The following is a 23,475-nucleotide window of genomic DNA, read 5'->3' as shown; positions in this document are numbered from 1 at the left end:
TGTGGGTGAGGTGTGAGAGCATTGCAGGCCGCACAGCGAGACACCTCCCTCTCAATGTCTGTGTACATTGAGGGCCGGTACATGGTCTCCCGAGCTCTGCGTCTGGTGGTGTCGATACCGGGATGGCCTTGGTGCAGCTGTCCAACATAGAACTTTTGCAGTGCAGGGGGTATTATTAGTCTTTGTCCACGGAGCAGAAGTCCAGAGCGTGGGGTAATCCTCTTGAGGTGTTAGGCCAGCCGCGCAGGATAATGTCAGAGAGCTGTTGACACATTACATCCCTCTCCACAGCATTTCTCAGTTCATCTGTGCGATGTGAGGAGAGCACTTGGACTGTCATGACGTCCTACAGGTCATCAGTAATAGCAGGCTCAGTCATCGGTAGGTGTGCACGTGATAAAGCATCAGCAATAAAAAGTTCCTTACCGCATTTATAAATCACATGCAGGTTGTAGCAATGTAATTTCAACATCATGCCCTGCAGGCAAGGTGACACGATATGAAGCGCTTTCCTCAGAATTGTTATTAAAGGCTGGTGGTCGGTTTCAACTGTGACAGGATGTCCATAGATGAAATCATGGAACTTCTTAGTTGCAAAGACAAGAGCCAACATTTCTTTTTCAATCTGTACATACGTTGACTCCATGGGTGTGAGGGCACATGATGCAAATGCCACAGGCCTCCCTAGCTGGAGACAAACCGCACCCAGACCATGTTGTGATACATCAGCTGATATAACCACTGGCTTCGATATGTCAAAGAACTGTAGAACTGGTGGGTTTGTCACTGCTTGTTTCAGCTTGTTGAATGCTGCATCATGGGTTTCATGCCAAGTCCACTCCACATCTTGGTGTATCAGTTGTCTCAGGGGACCAGTAACCTCACTGTATTGAGGGATAAACTTTGACAGATAGTTTGTCAAACCTAAGAACTGCTGCAGGGCTTTTTTTGTCCTGCAGATTTGCCATGTCGCAAACTGCTTTAATTTTTTCAGGGTCTGGCTTGACACCATCAGCGGTTAGCAGGTGGCCAACATAGTGGACACAGTGGACTCTGAATTTGCATTTGTCGGGGTTGAGCTTCAAGTTGATGGCCCGAATTCTGTTCAATACCCGTCTCAGACGATCATCATGTTCTTGCATTGTACGTCTCCAGACAAAAATATCGTCTACCACAATATCACAAGTTTGTTCAGAGAACAGTTGCTCTATCACATGTTGGAACACCTCGCTGCCTGTGCAGATGCCATATGGCATTCTCAGGAACCTATAGCGGCCATAGGGTGACATGAAAGTTGTAAGCTTTGAGGAAGCTTCATCAAGAGGGATTTGCCAAAAACCGCATTTGGCATCCAGAATACTGAAAACTTTAGCATCAGGCATGTCTGGAATGATTTGTTCGATAGATTTCAGGGGGTGATGTGGTCTGAGAAGGGTCTTGTTCAGGTGCACTGGGTCGATGCAAATTCTCACAGTTCCATCTTTTTTCTTGGCTGCAACCATGGCGGACACCCATTCTGTGGCTTCATTTTCTGGCACTATGACACCAAGTGCAGTCATTCAGTCAAGCTCTGCTTTAACCTTTTCCTTCATGGCTATTGGAACCTTGCAAGGCGCACACACTGTAGAAGCAATAGCGTCATCTAGCCTCATGTGATATATGACTGGCAATTTACCTAGAGTGTTGCTATTAAACAGGTCTTTGTATTCCCATACCTCTGGTGCTTCTTGTTGTAGGGTGTGGATGTCAGGTCCAAGGTGTATGAGTCCCATGGCAACACAGTCTTGTAGTCCTAGCAATGGTTTCACATCCCTAATGAACGTGTGAAATTTGAACTGCCCCTGCAGACAGCGTAGTATTGCTGTGCCCTCTGTGTTAATTGTCTCACCCCCATAAGCCACAAGATTGACTCTTTCATCTGCATTCATGGGGATTGGGCAGTCAACTGCGTGCGACATGCGTTTGGACATCACATTGCATTTGGCACCAGTGCCCACATTTACCTTCAGTTGCCCCTTTCCACTTTTCAGTTTCAGCATTGTGAAGATTTCTCCTTTCTGAGTGGGTGAATCAACTGGGTCACAATAAAAAGTATCATCCAAAGCATTGTCTGGTTGTGTGGTCAGTTCGTTCACTCTATCTGGCTGTCTTTTTCTGTATTGACTGGGAGCTTTGGCCCCAACTATGGGCCATGCTGGTGTGGATCTGCAGCATTTAGCAAAATGATTGAGTTTGCCACAATTCTTGCATTGTCTATTGAATGCATAACATTTACTACGGTCAGGAGCGTGTTGTCCATTACAGTTGCCACGCGAGTTTTCTGAATAGCGCACACATCCGCTTCTTTCTTTAACTCCTTAGAGCTCCTTGCTGACTGTTCATGGAGCATACTAATACGTATCGCTAATTCCAGGGTGAGATTCTTTTCACGGAGTAGCTAATTGCGGACAAAGTCACTTTCTATGCCACACACAATGAGACCCCTTATCAATTTGTTGTTGAGCGCGCCAAAATCACATTTCTTAGCCAGTATTTTCAAAGTGGAGATGTAAGCTTGAACTGACTCCTCACCAGGCTTTTGACTAGCGGCATTGAAAGCATGCCTGTCCATAATGAGGTTTTTTGCAGGCAAGCACAATTCAGTAAACTTTTCCAGTAGAACCTCTGGATCTTCGTGACTTTCTCCATCTTCGTAAATGAACGATCCCGATTTTTCAACAGCCTCAGGACCGGCGAGGTTTAGCAGCATGTACGCTTGCACTTTCTTTGATTTATGCGACAGCCCCGCGTTGCAATAAATTCTCCTTTCCTTGTCAAATTTCCGCCAGTTATCCGCAATATTGTCATCGAAGATTGTCATTCGAAATACGGTCTTTTACTGACAACATGTAGGAGTCGACTCGGTTTTATTAGCACGTTTGAAAGGCGTGTTTTATTTCCTATACGACCCCAGTGTTCTTTACGAGTGTCTTGCTAGTCAAATAGTTAGCTTATCTGTATCGGTTATACTCTGCCTTGTTTTGGTGAGCCTGCAGCTCGTGGGACTGAGCCAGACTATACGGCAGTACATCAACCCGGTCACGCGCACCACGCATTAAGTTTAGTATACGGCAGGTATTTTGTGTTTTGCTTTAGTTGGGGTATACTCACCGCTAGTGTCATATTGTCCACTAAATAGATATAATACTGCTATCATAAGCCTGGTCTGGCTTTATACAAATTCTTTCTCACTCTATTCTATAACACTTAGAATTATATATATATATATATATATATATATATATATATATATATATATATTAGATAATTTTCCCATCTCAAAAGCACTGGTATACTTGGGATGCACCAAGGCATTGGTTGTGCAGGTATTGACTGGGATGGTTCCAGAAAAAAACACTATATATATATATATATATAAACTAGGTTATGGTCATATATTTAAGAAAACATTCACACAGACACACACACACCTGTTCTGCCTTTTCAGTGAGATGTATTTATTTCCCCCACTAGGTTGTCCATCTGAAGTTGCTGATTTCTCAGCACAAACGTGGGTGTTTGGGAAAAGGGCCGTTTAGTCCTCCGCTAATGAGAAAATAACGTTTGACTTATGGCTCGCTGTTTTGCGACCTACTAACACAAGACTGAATGAGCTCACTGCTGCCGATGTGACCGTAGCTGCTGTTCAACCTTTACCCTCGCATCTACCCATGATGAGGGCATCAGGCGGAGGTGGGCTATGGACATAGAGAGTGACGGAGAAAAGAAGGACAGGTGTCCGGGTAGCATAGTGATCTATTCTGTTACCTACCAACACGGGGACCGCTGGTTCTAACCTCCGGCTTGGTCGGGCGTCCCTACAGAAACAACCGGCCCTGTCTGCGGGTGGGAAGCCGGATGTGGGTATGTGTCCTGGTCTCTGCACTAGCGCCTCCTCTGGTTGGTCAGGGATCCCTGTTCGGGGAGGGGGGGGGGACTGGGGAGAATAGCGTAATCATCCCACGCGCTACGTCCCCCTGGGGAAACTCCTCACCGTCAGGTGAAAAGAAGCGGCTGGCGACTCCACATGTATGGGAGGAGGCATGTGGTAGTCTGCAGCCCTCCCCGGATCGGCAGAGGGGGTGGAGCAGCGACCGGGACGGCTCGGAAGAGTGGGGTAATCGGCCAATTGCAATTGGGGAGAAAAGGGGGGGGGGGACAAACTCTGTGTGAGACATGAGGGCATCGTCACCAAGAACAAAAGGCAATTTCTAACAGACTTGCCACATGGAGGTATTGGAGAGTATACAGTGGCTTGCAAAAGTATTCATACCCCTTTTCTCTGAGTGTAACCAATTGCCCTCAGAAGTTGCCTGATGATTGCTGAATGATCGAACGTTGACCTAATGACTAAATAGAGTCAACCTGTGTGTAATCTAATCTCAGTACAAATACAGCTGTTCTGTGACGGCCTCAGAGGTTTGTTAAGAGAATATCGGGGAGCAAACCGCATCATGAAGTCCAAGGAACACACCAGACAGGTCAGGGATAAAGTTGTGGAGAAGTTTAAAGCAGGGTTAGGCTATAAAAAGATTTCCCAAGCTTTGAACATCTCGCGGAGCACTGTTCAATCCATCATCCGGAAATGGAAAGAGTATGGCACAACTGCAAACCTACCAAGACACGGCCGTCCACCTAAACTTACAGGCCGAACAAGGAGAGCACAGATCAGAGATGCAGCCAAGAGGCCCGTGGTGACTCTGGACGAACTGCAGAGATCCACAGCTCAGGTGGGGGAATCTGTCCACAGGACAACTATTGGTCGTGCACTGCACAAATCTGGCCTTTATGGAAGAGTGGCAAGAAGAAAGCCATTGTTAAAAGAAAACCATAAGAAGTCCCGTTTGCAGTTTGCCAGAAGCCATGTGGGGGACACAGCAAACATGTGGAAGAAGGTGCTCTGGTCAGATGAGACCAAAATTGAACTTTTTGGCCTAAATGCAAAACGCTATGTGTGGCGGAAAACTAACACTGCACATCACTCTGAACACACCATCCCCACTGTCAAACATGGTGGTGGAAGCATCATGCTCTGGGGGTGCTTCTCTTCAGCAGGGACAGGGAAGATGGATGGAGTTGATGGGAAGATGGATGGAGCCAAATACAGGGCAATCTTGGGAGAAAACCTGTTGGAGTCTGCAGAAGACTTGAGACTGGGGCGGAGGTTCACCTTCCAGCAGGACAACGACCCTAAACATAAAGCCCGGGCTACAATGGACTGGTTTAAAACACAACATATTCATGTGTTAGAATGGCCCAGTCAAAGTCCAGACCTAAATCCAACTGAGAATCTGTGGCAAGATCTGAAAACTGCCGTTCACAGACGCTCTCCATCTAATCTGACTGAGCTTGAGCTGTTTTGCAAAGAAGAATGGGCAAAAATTTCAGTCTCTAGATGTGCAAAGCTGGTAGAGACATACCCCAAAAGACTTGCAGCTGTAATTGCGGCAAAAGGCGGTTCCACAAAGTATTGACTCAGGGGGCTGAATACTTTTGCACACCACACTTTTCAGTTTTTTATTTGTAAAATCTTTTTTTAAGTCATGTATAATTTTCTCTGTACTTCACAATTGTGTGCCACTTTGTGTCGGTCTTTCACATAAGATTCCAACAAAATATATTTATGTTTGTGGTCGAAACGTGACAAAATGTGGAAAAAGTTCAAGGGGTATGAATACTTTTGCAAGCCACTGTAAATGGGTGAAGGCTGCAGGGGGGCACCCAGGAGGAAAAACACATGAGTGAAATCATGAAATCACAGAAACGATAATGAAAAGAAGGATAACGAAGCCACAGTCCTCCTCCTTGAGCCAAGGGCCTCCCCATTTACTAAGAATAGATAATGGAGTGGTTTGTAAATAACTTCATGTCCCACCATGTGTGTGTCTGTCTGGGATCTGCATGGACAGAACAGTTACACACTGTCTCTGTCTCTCTCACACACACACGCATATTTATCCACGCATTACAAAAACATGGTTGCACAACACTGCTGCCACACACACATCCATTCATTCATTATGCTGCACCTTCTGATTTTTGTCCTGCACGTTTTAAGAATTCTGCTGCCCTCCAGATGTGCCTCTGATGTGTTTTGTCTCCGCACCAAACACGGGCCGCTCCTTACAGCCCTCCTCACACTGGCTCACATCCCATCATGCTCCGAGATGGGTTTTTCATTACATGATGATATTACTCTTTAAAACATTCTTCATTCAAGACATTTACTTTCATCCCTCATCCCTCCCCCGTCTCCCTCTCCCCCCCCCCCACCACCATGTGGATTAAGCCTGTCTCATTTACAGAATTGTAACATGATTTTTTAGAAGGCTTTTTTTTTTTTTTTGGTGCCACATCCAGACGGGGAGAATATGACCATCTGTTGAAAGGGCTCGACCGACTCTCCATTACATATCACTAATCATGTGCTGTCCGCACACACACACGCACACACACACACATACACACACACACACACCCTTAATGCTGACACACACATTCCAACAATAAATTCTTTGAATTTATGCATATTTCATATATATATATATAAGCACAGACCTATTGCTGACAGGCGGGGCTCACATGTTACAGACCAACTTAATATGGACGTTACAATGAACAGATGCACTCAAGGACATCAAACACAGCGAAAGGTCTGTAAGTGTACTGGAAAGGTGTGTGTTGGTGTGTGTGTGTGTCTGTGTGTGTGTGTACTCGGGGGAGGTGAATCCATGTGAATGGCACTGAACACGACCGTTTAGGCTTGAACAGAAAGGCGTATTTCTGACGGGAACCCCAATAACGTGTGAGCTGTTAGCTTACACTTGTGTTAGCTTATCCTGTGTGTTTTGTGTCAAACATTTTGAAGATTAGATATATCAGAGTAGTGGTTCTCAATCAGGTCCTCAGGTGCTAGCCAGGTAGTTCAGTGCAGCCACCTGTTGTCCAGTGTACAACCTCCTGAGCGGAGGCTGAGCAAGTGGAACGACAGGTGGATGTGCTGTGCTGGCACCTGAGGACCTGATTGAGAACCACTGGTTTGGAGTTTTTAGCTTTCCCTCCATTTGTATATATGTTCATTCATCAGTCGAGTCAGTTTGTTGTTTTTCTGATTGTTCAGAATAATGAGACGGGAGAATGCACCGCTTGCCCCTGGCGCAGCACCCAACAGCTGGTTTACACACACACACACACACACACACACACACACACACACACACACACACACACACACACACACACACACACACACACACACACGCACACACACACACGGAAACCGTGGAGGAAAGAGGCCTACCTTTAAAACTGCCAGTCGTCCAGTTTGACCCTACGAAGCCTCCTGCCATGGCCGTCCAGTCTCGTCCTCCGCAGGCCGTGTTGGAGCGGACATGGAGGCGGTGAAGAGGATGAGGATGGTCTGTGCGTAATTTACGCACGGACCATAACGGCGAGCCTGTCACCCTCTGGACTTACCGCACCGACAGAAGGCGCGGCGGATGCGTCCCGGCCAATCCCCCGCAGGACAGATGTGAGGCTGATTTAACAACAACATGATTACGTTTAATTTGGCCAATTCCCCTCCTGGAAAAAACACACACACACACACACACACACACAAAAAACTGTTTTTCTCCGTCCTTCAAAGCTGTGTCGCTTTTCCCTGCGGGGAGAGAGGAGTGGCGAGAGGGGCGAGAGAGAGAGAGAGAGAGAGAGAGAGAGAGAGAGAGAGAGAGAGGGAGAGGGAGAGAGAGGGAGATTAAGGGGTCATTCCTACCGGGGGCCTCCATCTCCACCCTCGCTCCACCATCATCAGTCGTCTCATCTTTCTCCCCTCTGCCCTCGCTCCCTCCCCTCTAATCTGCATGTGAGGCTGCAGCAGGATGACACTATATCTTACCCGCTGCCACTCCGCTGTGTGCTTTTCAGTGCCACTTAATTGGCGGCCATCTTATTCTAGCCATATGTGTTTTTGTCTCAGCAATCAGATGGATCACGTGTGTCTATATGCAGTACAATACACAATACACACTACATAGACAAAAATATACAATCCCCATATACATTATAGAAAAATAACAGGTTGTTTACACAATAATAATAATAAAGGTGGGTAGTTATTAGTGAATAATGCATAATGAAATAAATGATAAAGTATAGCACGGCAGAGTAATTTTATCAATGCAGCTAAAAAAACAAAAACACATCCGTGCACCCTCTGCATTGCCTTTGTGCACTGCCTGTTGACACATATGTCCTATCGGACTTGAACCTAGTTTTTGGCACTTACTTGTGTTGTCCCCTCCTGGCTAGCTTCTTACTTGTGTTGTCCCCTCCTGGCTAGCTTCTTGCTTGTGTTGTCCCCTCCTGGCTAGCTTCTTGCTTGTGTTGTCCCCTCCTGGCTAGCTTCTTACTTGTGGTGTCCCCTCCTGGCTAGCTTCTTACTTGTGTTGCCCCCTCCTGGCTAGCTTCTTGCTTGTGTTGTCCCCTCCTGGCTAGCTTCTTGCTTGTGTTGTCCCCTCCTGGCTAGCTTCTTGCTTGTGTTGTATTGACTCTCACATGTGCATCGCTCTGTGATGGCCTGGCGGCCTGTCCAGGGTGTCTCACCGCCTGCTGCCCAGTGACTGCCGGGATAGGCTGCAGCACCCCTGCGACCCTGAGAGCAGGATAAGCAGTTTGGTTGATGATGGAGTGTACGTCGCTTTGGATAAAAGCGTCTGCTAAATGAAACTGTAACACTTTAACTACTTTTACTTTTCATAAATGAACTGGGTTGACTGACTCCTTATGGTGGAATCGGCCTAAGGTTGAGTCAGTTCAGTTGTCTAAATCAGAACCAGAATCAAATACATTCAGACAGAATTTGATTTGGCACATTGCTCTCGACACACAAAAACACACGAGGCAACAAACACAAGAAAAAAAGGGTTGCAGGGAAAAGAAGGAACAGACAGAATAAGCAGATCTGTAATCAAGTGTGTTGAAGTGAATGGAAGTGATTTGTCTGAGGGAGGTGCCTCTGCTGGTTGACCTTTGAACCCGAATGCGTTGTCTGCAGGGGGGAGAACTTCTCCACAGGGTCTGGACAGCAGGAACACAGCACCCTCTAGGGGTTTCTTTTGGAAGTGCGGTCTCCAAGACTGGTGTGGTTTTGAAACTAGTGGTGGGAACCCACCAGTGGGTCGCAGCAGGGGGCCAGGAGGGTCGCAGGATATCCACGATAAACACATCTGTTTGGACACGGAGAAAAAGGGGCACGTTTACTTTTGTTGTGCATGATCAAAAAAAAATTTTTTTTTATTTGAGTAAAAAAGAAAACATTTATTTTCATACTTTATGAGCTAAGGCAAATAATGCAACCATTTAACCGTGATCCAAAATATCACCTAGATAACATGTGATGCTGACATGCCTTGTCAGTCTCATGTGATTATTAATAGGGCATGACTGAAGGCTGAACAGGAAAATACTGCATTGATGGACAATACGGAGGATTGATACTGTCTGCACTAGTATTTGTATTCATATACTGCATCCATATTTCTACTATAACAGCTGCATTTCTGCACTATAATTTTCTACTCCAGATTCTATTTAATTTCTCTGTGTCTTGTCTCAGTAGTTCATGTGAACCAAAAAAAAACAAAACCCAAAGAGAAGTCCTTGATTGTTCAAACAACTGATGGCAAATGAGCAGATTCTGAATGAATGAATGAAACCTTTATTGCCCCTAGGAGAATTTGCTTTGTACAAAGAGAATAAAAGAATATATATTTGAAAAAAAAAATCAACAACCATACATGACAGCACATATCACCTAAAGCAGTGTTTCTCAACCCAGTCCTCAAGGACCCCCTATCCTGCATATTTCCTTTGCAACCCTGAATAGGTGCCTGTTTGTAGTTATTCAACCAATCAGCAAGGAATCTTGTCAGACGTTGCACACCTTGCATAATTAAGTGCTGCGAGATGATTGGTCGAGTAAGTACAAGCAGGGCTACCTATGCAGGGTTACAATGAAAATCTGCAGGATAGGGGGTCCTTGAGGACTGGGTTGAGAAACACTGACCTAAAGGGTAATCATTTTAAAAGCACCATTTTGGTAACTTGATAAAGGACATCAAGTGCAAGTTCAATAAGTGTCAGAAAGTGCCAAATTCAGAGCACATGATCAGAGCTTGTTAAGCGGCTGAATGCTGTATTGGACAAAGGATGTGGTGCCTCTTTTAGTCCGCGTCCTGGGTGTGCTACACCTTCACACTGAAGGTAAACCTGCATATTCACACTGTACGCGGTGCAGTGGATCTGCTAACTTGTGAGCTAAATTAATGGTGTACTGGGCTGTCATGTACATAATACTGCACATTGGTTCCCCAGTTATTTTGCCACCCAGTTTAGCAACTTTTTCCAGTCTGGTCTCGTTTTGGACTGACAACGCCCCCCCCCCCCCCCGAATACAAAAGGTCAATATAGTCTAAATGAAGGTCTTGTAAAACAAATTTTCTTAAAAAGTAGACACGTTGTTGAGCCTTTGCAAACCTAGCATTGATGTTAGCATTCCATATCAGATTGCTATCAATAATAGTGCCCGGTGAACTGCGAAAAAAGGACTCTCTTTTATCTGATTTTATCGACACCGCAGCCTCACAGTCCAAAACAATTTCAGTTATGGACTCAGCCATCGCCGATATCTTCCTCTGGGGCCCATCATCTCATTGCCGGTTCTCCTCCTGCTTCATTACTAGCTCATAGTCTACCTGGGTGGAGGTAGTCAGACATGGCAACACAGGAGGACCCCGAGCCTCTGCCTATAAACCTCTCACATAATTTTACTATGCTAGCGGCTGATGCTATGGTTCCATGCTACCGGCTGATGCCATGGTTCACCCTGCTGATGACCCCATGGCCGATGCTGTTCCTGTGGTCGATATTGCCCCTTCCAATGTGAAACTGGTCCTTGCTCCAGCTGGGACTACTGCTGCTGCCCCAGCTGCAGTGGTTGACCCACCTCCTGCTGCTGCTGCCACCGTGGGTAACCTTGTACCATCCTCCCCCGGCCTTCGGGCAGGGCCTTTGTGCAGGTTAGTCACTTCCAATCCCGCTTCGTAAGGCCAACTACATTCATCCCCTCCCAAGATTGTCCCTGGCAGCACTGTCAATCAGTCACCCCCCCCCCACCCCCACTACCTTGATCATTGGGGACTCCATAGTCTGAAACATCCGTTTCATAAATGCAGTCACACGCTGTTTTCCTGGAGCTACTATTCTTGATATCCTGGAGAAACTCCCAGGACTCCTGGATACATTTCCGGCAGTTGTGAGAGTAATAGTCCAGGTTGGCTCTAATGATGGCAATGGGCAGCTCGGTAACCCAGTAGTTAGTGTTGTCACCTGACAGCAAGAAGGTCCTGGGTTCGAACCCAGGGGCTGTCCAACCTTGGAGGGTCAGCCCAGGTCGCCTCTGTGTGGGGTTTGTATGTTCTCCCCGTGTCTGTGGTGGGTTTTCTCCGGGTGCTCCGGTTTCCCCCACCATCAAAAAGACATGCATGTTAGGGTTAATAGTCCTGTTTGTGCCCCTGACCGAGGCATGGCAAGATAAACTGGAGTTGGTCCCCGGGTGCTGCATGGCGGCTGCCCACTGCTCCTGGCTACACAGCTAGGATGGGTTAAATCCAGAGAGGAATTTCCTCACAGGGATTAATATAGTATATACCAAAATCAAAGCCAAAAAAGAAACAAACAAAAAACTGATGCTTCCTGTCAGCAGTCCGAGCTGACAAAAAGTGATTTCATGCATCTTTTTAATCTCCTCAACAGTTGTGGAAAAACCACTTTTATTTCTGGCCCAAATCCCACACTGGGTCGCTGTGTGGGACATCGCAACACTTCCACACTCTCCTCTGACAGGTGTGCTGTCTTAGCGTGGGAGTCCAGCAGCAGACTGAGGTAGGACATCTGCTGGCTTGGCTGGTGGGGTTGACAGCGAAGCCCATCTGAGCGACATGTTTGATGACCGAGGCTGTGTGGGCTTCGGGTACCTGTTGTGACGCAGTGAGGCTCAGCCAGTCGTCGATGTAGGTTAAGATACTCACCCCTTTTGCCTTGAGAGGTTCCAGTGCCTTCTCCACATATTTGGAGAATGTGCGTGGAGCCAAGAGAGTATTTGATCAGCAGATGGGAATACTGATAGATCCCCACCGCAAACACAGGAACTTCCTGTGACGCGGCATGAGCCCACGTGAATGGGAAATGGAGGGAAACGTGCATTGCCTGCCCCTTATTTGCCTCACCTGGGGAGGAAGGGGAGACATTCCCTCCGGCGCAGGTGGGTGCCTCTGAATTTCATAGCACCACTATCTGAAACAACCTGAGTATCAGAGTGTGTAGTGCTTGGAAACACTCTTTTGGAGGACGTAAAGGGTGGCACGATGCCCTTTATAATGGATCAGTGGCGCCATCTTGGGACTCACAACAGGTGTTTGAGGACTACTATGAGGCTGAGCACAGAAGCCGATGGTGAAGTTATCCAAGGGAGCAGAGGAGGGTGGAGCCGGCAGAAGCGGGGTTCCCATCCTTTTGGCGCCTGAGACGAACAGGCTGGGCAGGTCATCGAGTGGATACCGATGTGTCACAGTGGCTCCTCATCGAGGAAATGCGTAGCCAGAAATGTAGGGATTTCAGAGATGTAGGGATTTTATAGGGCTTAAGGTGCTTTGTGGCCCCTACAACCTGATTGGGCGGTAAGTGCAAAGATCTTTCTCAGGTGCCGAGGTGGAGCCTCGATTGGGTAAACGAACAGCAAAGCCTGATAGAGGGTGGAGCATGTACAACATAAAAGTCCAAGTTCATACTAGACTTGATTGCATTTGTGCGAGGGCCCGCCTGGTAGGCTGCGCATCCACAAACTGACAGGCAAAACGTTTTTATTAGGATAGCTTTTTTTTAGTTTGAGCACTGGATATGAAAACTTTTCTTCCATAGTTTTTTTTTTGTTGTCTGTTTTTGCATGTATCTGTCCGCTGCTAATCTTGCACACTGCTGGGCCTGTCAGCCTAATAATTTTTGTGCACAGTTAGGACTGTATGATCCAGGACCTGATCAAAACCTTTGAAAAACCTGTTTGATACTGCAGTTGAATGCTTACTCCTTGGCTGCAAAAACTGCAGAAGGACAGATATGCCGGCAGTGCCTCCGAATTTTCCCTTCTCCCGGTAGACGAAAAAAGGCGTGCTTTGTTGCCAAGTCCGAGTACCAGAGAAGGGGAGATAGGCCTGGCAGGGATTTGCTGTCTACTGAGTGCACTCTTCTAGTTTGCGTCTCTATTTCTCTCTGAATTAGTTTTCCTGAGCATCTGTCATTCATTTTAAATGGCCATTCTTTTTCAATTAGAAGGTTTTTTTTCATATCAGCAGAAGCCCAGGGTTTAGTATTTGCATATGTTTTTGTTTGTTTAACGGGGATCACATTATCTACACAAAAGTTAATATAGGATGTGACCACTGCTATATATCTGTCTATATCTGGGCATTCCCAGAGAGCATCCAGATGTGGGCCACTTCGGGCAATGATGCGGCACTGATGGCCTTCTCCTGGCCCTGACAAAACGGATCTGAGCCTCAAGTGGCCCACGTGTTTCATGGCAAATATGGCCCAAATATGCCAAATCAAACATGGGCCTTTTTTGGCGAAGATGCGGTGCTCTCGGGAACATGTAGTCTGGATGTGACCCTGAAGTGGCCGGTGTGGTAAACGGTGAATATGGCCCAAATATCACAAAACAAATATGGGCCACCTTTGGCAAATATGTGGCACATGCGGCATTGCTATGGCTTGGTTCTGGCCCAGATCTGGCAAACAAGAGCGGACCGCCCAAGTGCCATACAGACTAAAGTGTGTGGATGAGGGGGGGGCAGTGAAAGAAGTGGGGAGATAGTGAATGCATGAGCCCACAGATTTAACAGAATCACAAGCTGCACGGAGAGAACTCTCGAGTCTGTAAAACAATTATCCGAACGAAGTCACCATTGACGGCTAATACTTTCCAATCATCGCTCCATTATGACAGCCACCTCTGAATGCACATCACCTGATCAGTGAATGCACTTAAGAGATATAACGAACAAGAGCGATGAAGTGATGATTGTGTGTGTGTGGGGGGGGGGCGGGGTTGAGAGAGTAAGTGAGTGCATAGGTGTTTGCTAAGTGTGCCATACGTGCAGAAAACCAGGTTAGCATGTGCGCACCCTGTGCAAGCATCTGCAAGTATTTGCATCCGTGTTTGCTGTGCAGAGACCAAAAAAAAGAAAAAAAGAAGAAAAGATGGATGCAGACTGGAAATAAACCAAACAGCAACGCTAACCTGAACCGGAGGGAGGACACTGGAGATGGAGAAGGAGAGAAGAGGCGGTGTACAGTCACCCGGAGAAAAAGGGAAATGATACAAGAGGGAAGACAATGAGCAAGAGAAATGGAGACAAGACGACACGGCAGAATAGGGCTCTGTCAGTTTATGAATTATTAATGAGGGTGGGATATTTTAAGCCCCCAACCCCACCCCTGCTCATATCCTGTCTGTGAGAAATGAGTAGGTGGAGGCACGGAGGAAAAGGAGGTGGGGGTATTCTCATTCCTCCTCTCTTCGGTGTCGAGAATAGCTTTGTGCTTCAACGATAAACACACACACACACACACACACACACACACACACACACACACATATACTGAAACACACACACACAATTACACACGGTAATAAAAACCGTACAAAGTTATGAAACAATCCGTCAGGTTTATCCAAAACCCTCCTGAGTTGATATTGATGATATTGATATTTCACTCAGGATCAGCAGAGAGCCGGTCCCCACCCCTGTTGGGAATGGGACTACAGAAACTGAGGCCCAAGGGGAAAGGAATGGCTGACATGTTATATGATATGGCGTCTGACTCCGACTGGTGAATACAGGTTATGTGAATTATAGCCTAAACCTGAAATCCATGATTTTCCTCCCTTAATAAATGTTTATTGTGTGGCGACATATGGCCGCAAGTCCGTGAATGCTGGGATAGCATCCAGCACTTTACCTGTGCCCCCGTCCACAGGGTTAGTGGTTGTGTCAGGAAGGGCATCCAACGTAACATTTTGCCAAATCAGTACAAGGATTGACAAGACCAATCCTGTCTAAGGACAGGATGTTGTGTTGTGATTTGTGATATTGGGCTATACAAGTAAAAAACTGAACTGAAGGGCCGGGATAACAATGACCGCCATTGGTGCTGTGCCCTCACAGGGTCCCGATAGAAACTGTAAAATCCACAGTGGTGACCCCTGAGAAACAGGGAACAAGCTGACAGAAGAAGACGACGAAATGTTGGAGTCAGGCTCCATAACGCCACCACTCATCTTCACCATGGTTGGAGACACTCTCCAGTCTCCGTATGCCGCTGCTGAAATGTTTTGACCAGTACAACGAACACTGGTGCAGCGACAAACACATGTTGCAAAAAAGACTGAGACATGATGCTGATGTGTCCATGACAACCAGTATGACTGTACAACAGTGTTCCCATATAGTGTGATGTAGTTTGTAATACATCAGACTGTCTGTGTTAGCTTTGGTCCCAGGATCCATTTTTACAAGGGTGGGGACTGTTTACTGCTGAGCTGACGGCACACCAGCCACAATGGCTGCTACACCTGGTTTGTAGTCCTCACTACTGGAGGGAGGGAAAGACAGACAGACAGACAGACAGACAGACAGACAGACAGACAGACAGACAGACAGACAGACAGACAGACCAACAGACAGAAACACCATGCAGACCAACAGACAGACAGACAGACAGACAGACAGACAGACAGACAGACAGACAGACCAACAGACAGAAACACCATGCAGACCAACAGACAGACAGACAGACAGACAGACAGACAGACAGACAGACAGACCATGCAGACCGACAGACCGACAGACAGACAGACAGACAGACCAACAGACAGAAACACCATGCAGACCAACAGACAGACAGACAGACAGACAGACAGACAGACAGACAGACAGACAGACCAACAGACAGAAACACCGTGCAGACCAACAGACAGACAGACAGACAGACAGACAGACAGACAGACAGACAGACAGAAACACCATGCAGACAGACAGACAGACAGACAGACAGACAGACAGACAGACAGACAGACAGACAGACAGAAACACCATGCAGACCAACAGACAGACAGACAGACAGACAGACAGACAGACCAACAGACAGACCGAAAGACCAACAGAGACAGACAGACACACAGACAGACAGAGACCAAAAGCCTGATAGACCGAGACAGAGAGACAGACAGATCGACAGACAAAGACAGAGAGAAAGACTGACAGAGAGACGGACAGACACAGACCAACAGACAGACAGAAACACCATGCAGACCAACAGACAGACAGACTGACAGACAGACAGACAGACAGACAGACAGACCGACAGATATGATACAGTAAGGCAGTACCCAGAGAACACTTATTCTCTCTATATGGACACTCTTTATTTTATCTAGGTACCATTTTCTGGATTTTTTTCTTCTTCTGCATTTTGGGTTTTTCTCTGCCGACCCTGAGCAGGTTAGATACACATTTCTGTTTGCCCCAGCTAATGTTGCTAATGTCATCTGGGGCATCGGAGTAAAGCATCATTGATATTCTCACGTATCACTGACCTCCATATTGATGGCTGGTATCTCTAATTATATTCATTCTGTTAAGAACACCATGACAGACACAACACAACCTCAAGTGAGAGCGATGAGTGAGGGAGGAGGAACATGTCGGTATCTTTTCATTTAACGCGTAACATACAAAGCTTGTACTCATATATTTGGACAATCAGATGACTTGAATGACATTTTCATTATGAAACTTGAGTTTTTCTAGTTGAGCGGTAAAAATGTCCGGATGTTAAGCGTTAAAGAATCACATACGAGTTAATCTTTTAACCGATGCTTTTCTTGGTGCTTCTGCATCTGTATGGGGGTCTTCTCATGTCCATGTGGACGGTGTTATCTGTCTGCTGATTCGCAATAACTATGATGATGATCATGATAATGATTATTATTAGCGTCATATTGCTTGCAGTAGTAATGAGCAACAAAATCCAAATTTACTCAACCAGACCAATCTTGGGTCGAAGGTCAAAAGGCGAGTGGGAAAAAGTAAACCCACAGCCTTTGTTAGCCATGGCAGGGAAATGAATTACTAACATTATACTTCAAATTAATTGTGATTTCGCAAAGAAAATGTTGTACGCGTATGTATATATATGCCAAAAAAGACATATCCTCAAAGTTCAGCGAGCCGGGGGTTACTCTTCAACCCGTCTCTTTGTTTTTGAATTGGGAGAAGACGTTCGGTATTATTTCTGTCACCACTTTTTAACAAACAACCAGACAAAGAAAAAAACTGAGATGAAGATCTCACCGCCCTGTGATGGTCTGGCGGCCTCTGTGATGGTCTGGCGGCCTCTGTGATGGTCTGGCAGCCTCTGTGATGGTCTGGCGGCCTGTCCAGGGTGTCTCCCTGCCTGCTGCCCAATGATTGCTGGGATAGGCTCCAGCATCCTGAGAGCAAGATAAGCAGTTTGGATAATGAATGAATGAATGAATGAATGAATGAATGAATGAATGAATGAATGAATGAATGAATGAAGAGCTCACCTCGAGGGTCGCGTTAAAAGTCGGGGTGACGTATTCACACGTGAGGAAAAGTGAGGATGTCTGAGACCACGGTGAAGAGAACCACAGTCATGTGACGTAGAAACCACAAAAGCATGAATGAGTCATCAGTCTGGCTGACATCTGTACATCTGACAGCACCAACAGATTAATAGATTATTATCGATCTCACTTAAGTCTGAGATTACACCAGTGGGTTTAACTGTCGAGATGATATATAAGAAGTGACATCAGATTTTAGAGGGAAATATTGCTTCCAAATGACTGACTAAAGAGGACAAATTGGCGTAGGAATTATAACAGAAAATGTAATTAAAAATGAATTGCTATATAAAATGTAAACTTGATTGATATCATTTGATTCATTTTTGACCAGGCGCTTCCCATGTCCCCATTGGCGGCCTTAGCCAAGCTTCACCCATTTCAACTGAAACAGGCCCCGCCCCCCCCAAAAGACCCCCGACTGGCAAGCAAGAATTTAATAATTCACCCAATTTTTAAAAAAATATATATATTGTGGTGAGCAGCAGTGGTTAACTTCATTCAGAGATGACACATGAGAACCACCACTAGGAGGCGCTCGGCTGACATCTGACCAATCACTGAACTTGGCTTGACCTGTCCAACACAGCAGCTAGCAAAGGTGCTAGTCAATGGGAGGAAAATGAAACACACCTATCCTAGTGGTGCTGAAAAATGTCAAATATTAGACAAGAAAATAAAACATCTAAATGTTCTCCCCCAAACATGGACTAGTAGTTGCTGAGAAAGGTGAGGCTTCTCCTCATTCCTAAGCAAAAATGTCACGTTTCAGTTTTTAATTAAGGGAACTGTTGGGTTATTTCTATGTTGAGCTGCCCAAGGATGCTGAAAATGCACATAATCCATTTAAATTCAAATCCAAAAATATACCATAATTGATGCATGCCAACTTGAATCCTTGTTTTTTTCCCCTCCTTTTTGTGGGGTAGGGCTCCACATTAGCTCTTGAAACGGGCCCCCAGATGCTTAAGGCCATTCATGCACGATGTACCTTGAATTTATGATGGCTGGTTTTCTCTAACCAAGACCATTCTATAAATGTTCCCATTTTTGTATTGTTTTAATGATGTCTGATGAAGCTTTTCGTGACAGAAGTGTTGCTTCCTCAGTAAAGAGATTCATCTGTGTGGGAATCTATATATGGCCCTAATCTATATATGGCCCTGTGATGGTCTGGCGGCCTGTCCAGGGATAACCGGTTCAGATAATGGATGGCTGGATGGATGAATCTATGTATCCATCCATCCATTATCTGAACTGATTATCCTGCTCTCAGGGATGCTGGAGCCTATTCCAGCAGTCATTGGGCAGCAGACGGGGAGACACCCTGGACAGGCCACCAGACCATCACAGGGCCCACACACACACACACACACACACACACACACACACACACACACACACACACACACACACACACACACACACACACACACACACACACACACACACACACACACACACACACTTATACCTAGGAACAATTTAGTATGGCTGATTCACCTGACGTACATGTCTTTGGACTGTGGGAGGAAACCGAAGCCCCGGAGGAAACCCATGCAGACATGGGAGAACATGCAAACTCCACACAGAGAACGACCCGGGATAACCCACCTCAAGGTGGGACTACCCCGGGGCTCGAACCCAGGACCTTCTTGCTGTGAGGCGACCATGCTAACCACTGTGCCGCCATGCTGCATGAACCTATATATATATATATATATTTAATTTTTTCCCCATTATTTTTGGTCCTCTCCTATGGACCTGTTTCAGGGGTGTTTCCAAGATTTGAGGACATTCGAGGTTTAGCCCGGACTTCTGTAGGGGGGTCCGGGGATCCTCCCCTGGAATTTTTTTTAATTTTTTACATTTTTTTATGAACAAGCTCTATTTTGATGCTGTTTTTTATGCACTCTGGCACCTTATTGACGTTCAAAGTACATGTCTTAATCATTAAAAATTTTAATGTGTACATCAAAACTGTTGTTTACTCTTACTGTGGTAGGAATTTTCATGTACCTTGTGATACACATTACAATGAAGTCACCACAAATTATATTTTTATATGTTTTTCAGGAAGTCAAAATAATGCGATTTAAAACAAAAAAGTTTTTTTTTTTAAACTTTTTCGACATAAATGGTCAAAATGACGCATGGCACGATAAGATAAGCTAAAATGAAAACATTTGTTATTTCAGTGTAACTTAAAAGGTACACCATGACATTGACCTGTCTATACTGACATCTGCAATTGACAAAATTCATTCCAATGTACAGGCATGAGTAGCATTAGCATTTTAGCTAAACAAAATTGCTCCACTCTTTGACTCCCTCTGACACACAAAGTAACACCAAATTGTTTGTTACCAGTTTCCACACCTGCTGCTGGCTCTTCAGTCCTGGGCTCGTCTTGGCTGCCCTCTGCAAAACCATGAAATCAACTTAAATGAAACTCATAATTGGATTCATAACTGGATTGGATTGCATTCTAATTACATTACATGAGCTAACTGTGGTAGTCTAAACCAGTGTTTCTCAACCGGGGGTCCGCGGACCCCTAGTGGTCCGTGGTGTAATTGCAAGGGGTCCGTGAAAATAAAATATCTTTTAAAAAAAAGATCCTATGACATTTATAGAAATAGGATTATTTTACTCAAATGTGACTGAGACCTTTATCTACCTAAACTATAAAGGGCAACAGGACTTTTTTCTCTAATTACATCTGTTTCACACGTGTAATTTATTGTATTTTAATAAGAGATCTCGCTCCCGTTTGCATTGTTAAAAGTTACTGCATAAAAATTCTGTTGTTACATATATCTGAAAATTACTGAATACATATTCTGTTTTGTTACATATATCTGAAAGTTACTGAATACATATTCTGTTTTGTTACATATATCTGAAAGTTACTGAATACATATTCTGTTTTGTTACATATATCTGAAAGTTACTGAATACATATTCTGTTTTGTTACATATATCTGAAAGTTACTGAATACATATTCTGTTTTGTTACATATATCTGAAAGTTACTGAATACATATTCTGTTTTGTTACATATATCTGAAAGTTACTGAATACATATTCTGTTTTGTTACATATATCTGAGGGTTACTGCATAAGAATTCTGTTTTGTTAACTATATCTAAGTTACAACTGAAAGCTCTCTTTTTTTGCCCCAAAGAGTGAATAAATGCTATAATGCAATTTAAAAGGCAGTTTCTACTGTTTCTATCACATTGCAACCCCCCTCCCCCAAGATCAGGTGGAGGGGTCCTCAGGGTAGATCAAAAATACGCAGAGGGTCCAGGACCCCAAAAAGGTTGAGAACCACTGTTCTAAACAATACCCCCAAACACAATGGCGTAAAGATAATTGTTTATTGACTTGAAGTTCATTTAGATTTAAATCAATATGATTGTTAATTTTCGTCGGTGCCTGTACCCGGTTATTTTCTTGCCCGGTGCGGGACTCGATACGGGGTGTACTGCATCACAAGGCGACGTCACCAACCGCTCGGCTAAAGGGTCAGACCCGTTAGCTAGGGGCTAACGTGTCTTATTAGTAGTTTACATGCCTATAGTAAAAATAATGAGTCCTTACCGTTTTAGTTTGTTTTATGAATATTTGATGTATTTACGAGAAAACCCCCTGCTACAGGATAACCAAAGGATGCTGTGGGATCAGACGAGTCTGGCCCGCTAGCTAATCGGGGCCATCATTCAGTCACGATGAAGATGACTTCTCTTCGTCATGACTGTTGGTGCTGAATCCAATTCAGCTCATAAATCAACGGGCGATTTCAACCATTACTGAAAAGTTACTACATAGGCTAAATTCTTACCCTTCCTTCTCTTTCGGAAAAATCCAGAAAGACTTGAGTGTTTTTCCAACACGCTCCGCCATTTCTCCTCTACCCGTCTCTTCGCGCTTTAACTTGTGTGACGTCACTCAGCGTCAGACCTTCACACACACACACACACACACACACACACACACACACACACACACACACACACACACACACACACACACACACACACTCACACTTGAGTTGACTGATGTGTGAACAATAGTATAAACTACTAATAAGACACGTTAGCCCCTAGCTAACGGGTCTGACCCTTTAGCCGAGCGGTTAGTGACGTCGCCTTGTGGTGCAGTACACCCCGTATCGAATCCCGCACCGGGCAAGAAAATAACCGGTTACATTGGTGGCAGCGGTGGGATCCGGAAGTGTGCAGATCCTCAGAAGTCTCTTCGGAGCGCGGGAATAACAAAGCGCGAGGGCGCGCTTCCGGGAGAGGGTGACGACTGTAAACTACCAATAAGACACGTTAGCCCCTAGCTAACGTGGTGCAATACACCGCGTATCGAATCCCGCACCGGGTAAGAAAATAACCGGTGACAATAGTTAATTTATTTATATAACCTTATTTTTATCCTAATATTTTCATACCGTATTTAAAATATTTTTTTTTTTCACATAATGAATAATAATGCACGATAAGGCGCGGAAGCAAAGAACCACCCGTAGTGAGGCGGTGGGTGGGCGACTTCCTCCGCGGAGCTAAAACCCTGTAACTCACACCTTGGAGGGCACCACCCCATTTATATCACCATCACTTACGAAAGGAAAACATTCGCTTACCTTGTGTTGGACCGTTTGGGCTCAGAACCGAAAGGATATGAAGCAAACGTTAGCCGCTAAGCTAACTTTGAACGTTCGTTGGTCTTGCTATCGGGTCAGTGTGTTGCCATGGTTACAGCGTTACGGGGGGGGGTAACCACAGGTACTGCCGCGGCCGGGACGCGAACCCGTATCGCCCGCACCACAGGAGACATCGCTAACCGCTAGGCTAAAGGGTCAGACCCGCCAGCCAGCGGCCAGCGTGTCTTCTTATCCATGCACGTCACAGTATGAATTTAGAACAGTGGTTAAACTTGAGCCGAACTACGTGTTTGTCATGCGGTTTAAACGCGCGCCCTCCGGCCAATCAGAGACCGGTATTCGTCATCGTATAAATCTGCCTGAGGCAGAAGTCAGGGTACAATAGACCAGCGTTTCTCCAACCTCTCCTGGAGGCAGTGGCGCCCCCAGACATTTCTCATAGGGGGGGGGGCAAATGGGGCCGCTGAAAATCTTGGGGTGGCACACCAAAACCAAAAGCCATGACTGAATTTCGGGAATTCTATGCTGCTGTTGCAGTATACTGTATAGGCTAGTTGAAAACGGTCAATATGAGAGTTAAGAAAAATACACATTATTGATTTAAATGAACAGCACCTAATGTAAGATATCAGATAGAAGCTTATTATGCATAATCAGAAGCATATTCTGCATATGCAACTCGTGGCTGGGGGGGGGGCAGGGATAGTATCAGGGTGGCCGTGGCCACCCCTGGCCACCCCTTGGGGGCGCCACTGCCTGGAGGGACCACTTGTCCTGCATGTTGTAGAGCTCTCCCTGCTCCAACACAACTGAATCAAAGGATCAACTCGTCACAAAACGGATCATTTAAACCAGCTGTGTTTGGAGCAGGGAGAGACCTAAAACATGCAGGACAAGTGGTCCCTCCAGGAGAGGCTGGAGAAACGCTGCAACAGACAGCGGTTCCTTACTCCATCTGAGCCTTTCAACTCAGTCGAAGCTGCACTGAGAA

This window comes from Lampris incognitus, chromosome 2 (genome assembly GCF_029633865.1).
Source record: "Lampris incognitus isolate fLamInc1 chromosome 2, fLamInc1.hap2, whole genome shotgun sequence".
In the NCBI taxonomy this organism is placed as follows: domain Eukaryota; kingdom Metazoa; phylum Chordata; class Actinopteri; order Lampriformes; family Lampridae; genus Lampris; species Lampris incognitus.
The sequence above is the reverse complement of the archived record's forward strand: the minus strand, read 5'-3'. Positions refer to the sequence as shown.